The 6,000-nt window shown below is 40.9% G+C and overlaps 1 non-coding gene across 1 annotated transcript; it reads left to right on the plus strand.

Moving 5' to 3' along the window:
- The first annotated feature begins 3,206 nt into the window (after positions 1 to 3,206).
- On the plus strand, positions 3,207 to 3,278 carry trnam-cau (transfer RNA methionine (anticodon CAU)). The gene has a single exon. It is a non-coding gene; the product is annotated as a tRNA-Met (tRNA).
- The last annotated feature ends 2,722 nt before the right edge of the window (positions 3,279 to 6,000 follow it).

Here is a 6,000-nt window from a genome sequence, read left to right on the forward strand (position 1 = left end):
ATATTTATGTACTGTCTTTCAAAATACATTTAGCTTGTTCTCCTTTCATTCATGTTTTTTACTATAAGCACACTAAAAATGTGCCTTACCAGCAAAGGTATGTGATGCTTCATACTTTCTAAGTAAGTGCAAGTCGTCAATGCTGCATTCAGAGTTTCCTACTTTTTTACTGAGTAAATTTGTGGAAGCTGTCATCTGTTTATAACCTTTGAAAAATACTTCTAATACCTTGAGCACACACTGTGCTAGTTTACAGGATGTAATTTATTCATTTGACGTGTGTAAGAGCTTGCTGTAGGACACCTGAGACACGAGGGGCGAGTGTTTGGAGACACCTGAGTCTTTGATTACTTCCCATGCTGCTCCACGTGCCATCAGCAGAGGGAGCAGTGAGAAGCTCCGGCCTCGCCAAAGTGAGCCCAGATGAGGCCGGCAGGTCAAATACTACTATGTGCAGTAAAGTCAGGGGCTTGCGTCTGGGATTCAGGCATCCTACTGTCGTAAAACATGGGAGGCCTCTCCAGTCCACCTACCTGTGGCTATTTATATGCGGTGTGGGAGAATTCTCCGTGGGAATATTTGCTCACGCTATCAGCCCCATCTTGATGGAATGATATACATGAGGTATATCTTATCTGTCAGTTCATACTTGTCATGGGAATAAAAATAAAAAGTGCTTGTGTAAGGGCTGAGTTGTTTTCTGCAGATGGAAAGGGTTTCTTAAATCTGAGTGTTATGACTACGGCCAAAAAAATAACTGTTTTTTGAAGTAATGACTAATTAAACTTATTTAAAAGTATAAAAAAAGTGTGAAATGTTTTTTCAATGAAAGTCGTATGGTGAGCGATTCCTTCACAAGGTCATTATAAAGTATGGGCATGTACAGAACACATCTTTTCATGATTTGTTGAACTTCCTCACAAGATAAGTTTTCCCAGAATTGTTTCGGCCTGCATGCATTCTTTGTTGCACATTCCATGGCGGGGCCTCCGAGAACATGCCTGACGTGCTTCGCGTGTGTCTGCCCTACTTCTAGCTCCGGCTACGGCCTTTAAACAAAGGGCGCATCTCATTATTCCTCAGCCTAAGCACACTTTTGGAGGGTCAGGTGGAAGTGCACTGAGGGTGGGTTGCACTTGAACGTGTCCCGGGTGAAGGGACTCTGCATGACGGCTGCAGGGACATTTGAAAGGCATAGTAGCACTAAGGCCGAGAGGAAAAGACATATTCCAACACATGTAGTCAAGGGCGAAACTTTAGTTTCAGAGGTGGGGGGGACACAAGTAGGATGGGTAAATTGTGCGTGTAGCTGTAGCGTGGATGTGCAGTGGCTTTGTAAGACTATGTGTGTGTGAATGCGAACGATCAAACGATTTTAATATGCATTTACTTTTTTAGACACTTTTTTACTTTTTTTTTTGCCCGTTTTTGGAAAATGCTGGATCTGCATTCTTGGCCAGGCTTGATTTTTCATTTTCAAAAGCTTGGGCACAGAAAAAACATAGGATTCCATTGACTCCTTGTTTATAATGGAGCCAAGGAAATTCAACCACTTCTCTTGATCTTAAGGTTTTGTTGCTGAGATGCTGTTCTACAATCACTTTTGGGCTAACATGTTTGGGTTCCTGCCTGCCTGCCTGCACTTCTTCACTTGCGCCTGTCTCCACATATTTCTCCTATGAAATATGAAAATAGATCATGTTCATTCCTTCTTTTCCTTATAAACAAACCAAAATCACCTAACCATTTACAACATATGAACCTACCTGCACTACAGTGCTGCTGCTTTCCCCTGCCTCTCTCTGAGTTTGAGCCTGTGGTGTAAGTCCAACATTACAGTTAGTGAAGTAACAGCAGAGGGAAAATGTGCTTTCCATACTCTATACAACACGCATAACCAGAGGTGGCCGGGTAGTACTCAGTTACATTTGCTTGAGTAAGGTTTAAGTTACACTTCTTCCTATTTAAGTTTACACTTCTTCCTACTCCTTTTTTGTCACATGTAAATCAATTTATCAAGTTTTGAAGGATGAAATTCCTTGTTTTGTTTTGTTCTCTTAAACTTCTCACGAAGTGTTGTTTCTTCTTTTTTTTTACATGTACAAAAATAAAATAAATCAAATCAAATCAAGGTTTTGGATAAATTGTTCTTTTAAGAGTAGTTTTAATGCAAAGTACTTTTCACTTGGAGTAATATTGTTCTAAAGTAACAATACTAATAGCCTTTTCCTGGCAGTTTGTTGTCACCTTCAAGCTCTGTGTGTGTGTGTGTGTGTGTGTGTGTGTGTGTGTGTGTGTGTGTGTGTGTGTGTGTGTGTGTGTGTGTGTGTGTGTGTGTGAGAGAGAGAGAGGGGGGGGGGGTATTATAGTGTTGGTTCTCTTTCTCTCACTCACTCACAGTCTACATCTTAGCTAGCTAGCAACAATAGTGTATAAAGTAACGTTGAGTAATATTTGGCTACTCATCTCTGCACAGCCTACCTGCTACACATCAGTGCTGCTGCTTTTGTCCCGCTGCAAAAATGGATTTTAAACTGAGCTGCCGGCTCCTCTTCATTTCTGCGCCGCGTCCTGGCTGTCTGTCTGTGAAGGCTGATTTATGGTTCCGCGTTAAATCGACGCAGAACCTACGTGCACTGTACGTTGCGCGTCGCCGCGTACCCTATGCTGTATGCCCTGCGTAGATTTAACGCAGAACCATAAATCAGCCTTGAGCAGCACTGAGGGGAGAGGGGAGGAAGGAGGAGGGAGGGGGAGCGGGGCTGCGGGGCCGTCAGTACCTTCGCACAGGGTGTCTTGATGATTTGCAATTACAAGCTAAGCATACCGTTAGTTTTTAAACTGTAAAAAGTGGGGGGGACAAAAATCTGATTTTGAAAAGTGGGGGGGACATGTCCCCCCTGTCCCCAGTGGAAATTGCGCCCATGCATGTAGTGCATAATGTTCCAGTTACTGTGCTGTGGTGTTAAAGACATATTATACCCTTCTTTAACACACTGATCAATTTTAATCAGAAAGAAATCAGTCTTAGAAGAGATCTGCTTCATTCATATCTGAGAGAATTGTGCTGGGTCACATGGTGTCATTTAAGCTGATTAGTTAGTTGACAGAGTTGTAGGATTTTTGACACTGTCAGAAGATTTGAAAGGAGTGACGCCCTCCCCCAAAGTCACGGACTGTGTGGCGGAGTCACATCCTGGTTAAACAGCAGAGTGGCGCAGCGGAAGCGTGCTGGGCCCATAACCCAGAGGTCGATGGATCGAAACCATCCTCTGCTACTTAAGACTTGTGAGAGATTAACTGGAATATATCCAGAGCTTTTTGCAAACAAGAAAGTGGATGTATGAACATACTGCACTGACTGTTGATGAAAATGCATTGCATCAAAATGTTTTTAAAAAATGAGGATAAAAAAAGTAATCAGTTGGATTTGAAGATAGGATTTTTTTCATTACGCCCGCCATTTTGAAAGCATGCAAGTTTCCGTAGTGTAGTGGTTATCATGTTCACCTAACACGCGAAAGGTCCCCTGTTCAAAACTGGGTGGAAACATGTATGACTTTGCAATAATATTATTTGGATCTTGGAAAACTACTCCAGTTCTCTTCTTGGTGCTCGGCACAGGAAGGCCGACCATCTCTTTCTCGCATTGGGTCTCATGCAGAAATGAATTTCGTTGCAGTTCCACAACTGACCAAAAGCCAGTCATTCTCCATTTACCTAATCTTTAAAATGTCCAACTTTACAGGAAAAAAAGAAACATATTACAGATATTTTTTACAGGATTTTTCTCGTCATGCCCGCCATTTTCAAAACATGTCAGTCACTAGCTCCACCACCAGACCCCAGCAGCATTACCACCACACCCCAATTCCCTCCGGTCTTAATGAAATGTTTATAACATGCTTTGTTCAAAACACCACAGTGATACAGTGAAACTGCTCTCCGTTACAGCTGTGTTCATAGCAGCTGGTTTTAAGGGGTGACGTCAACTACTCACCCCCATTCCTGTCATGGTTTAGGGGGTTTTGTGTTAGGGGTTTAATTTCTCCTCCTGTCTGTCTTGGGTGTCCTTTATTTTCTATTTTAGTTCCTGTTTTAATCTGAAAGTCCATGTCTTGGTTACTGAAGTTCCAGTTTGAGTCCCCTTGTTCCCTTCTGTCCTGGATCTTCACCCGTCAATATCGGCCATTTCTCAATCATCAAGAAGGGAAGTACGGACTTGCCTTCTTGAGAAGGCCGTACTTGTTCAGTAAGTACGAGCTGGAAGAACGTACTTTGGAGGACATGAGGACACATCTCTCTTTCTGCAGTTGTAGGTTTGTGTTCTTGATGATGTCAGATCTGAGCTAACAGACCGAACGAACGAACGAACGAAGACCATGCTTTTTTCAAATGGCAAGCAGCTTCCATCTCACCTTCCAAGGTTGTTAACTGTTCAGGGGACTGAAATTGAATTGGTCAGTTCTTATAAATATCTAGGCATTCTTATTGATGACAACTTGTCTTTTAAATCTCATATTGATAACCTTGTTTCTAAGCTGAAACTAAAATTAGGTTTCTTTTTTAGGAACAAATCATGTTTTTCATTTCGGGTCCGGAAACATTTGATCACAACCACTTTTTTACCCTTGTTGGACTATGGCGATCTGCTTTTTAAGAACGCTCCTGAGCAGTATTTAAAGAAATTAGATACTGTGTATCATTGTGCTTTGCGTTTTTTCACCGGCTGCAGCTATCAGGTACATCACTGTTTTTTGTTGCCGCTGCCAATTGTCCTTCTTTGCCTGTACGTAGACTCTCCCACTGGCTGATTTTTATTTATAAATCCATTTTGGGACGTCTCCCTACATATTTGTGCGTGCAAATGTGTAGAAACGTCAGCCATTATGAACCTGCGCTCACAGAATTTTATTCAAATGCAGGTCCCGAGAGCCAGAACTGAACTGGGTAAAAAGGCTGTAAAGTTTTCTGCCCCATCAACCTGGAATGATGCGCAGAAGGACTTGAAATTGGTTGATCTAGTATCCTTGGGTAAATTCAAATGCATTTTAAAAGACAGAGAAATTAGCTCTCTCTCGGTTCTTGTGACTGACCCGTTGTGTAAATTTTACTATTGTTTTACTATTGTTTCCCCGGAATGTGTGACTGACTGTCTGTGTTTGTTTGTATTGTTGTATTGTTTTTATGCTGACATTTTGGCCAGGTCACTCTTGAAAAGGTTTTAATCTCAATGAGTTTTTTTTACCTGGTTAAATAAAGGATATATATATATATATATATATATATATATATATATATATATATATATATATATATATATATATATATATATATATATATATATATATATAACAGGCTAACAGGTACTGACGCTCATGTGGAACTAAGATTTGTTGCCGTTCCTCGACCGACCGCTAAAGGCCTCAAAACCAAGCCAATGTCCGCTGACTTGTGTTAAAATGTCCATCCTTAGAGCGGAAATAAACATATTTAAGGCCTGGTTCAAAATAACAATTTTCCTTGAAGGACAATATTATACTTCCATGAAGGGCATTGTTTTTAAAATTGTGTTTACATAGTAATTGGTTAGATCTGTGCTTCAAGACATGAATACATATCACATGAGTATTAGAAAACTTTAATCAGGTCAGAGTTAAATGTAAACCATTCATCATTCCTTTAACAAGCTGAGAGTAACCAAATTAGGTTGGAATTCCCTCCGCAGTCTCGTGTAGCCTCAAAGCACTCGCAAAATAATGTGAATTCTTGGAAACTTGGAAAATGTTAATGTTGACATTTAGAACAGGAAATCTATGCTGCAGCGTATGCTTTGATGTCGGATTCTCTTATGTAAAAAACAATTCAAGACCCTCCTTGTTCATTCACTTCTAATGAGGGCATCTATTTGGATCGAGTAATTAGTTTGCAGATTTTCCCTTGTAGCTACAAACATCCCGGGCTGGAGCCCCTCTCTTTCTCCCAGAGCCTTACGTAACA

Source organism: Cololabis saira, chromosome 13 (genome assembly GCF_033807715.1).
Source record: "Cololabis saira isolate AMF1-May2022 chromosome 13, fColSai1.1, whole genome shotgun sequence".
Classification (NCBI taxonomy): Eukaryota; Metazoa; Chordata; class Actinopteri; order Beloniformes; family Belonidae; genus Cololabis; species Cololabis saira.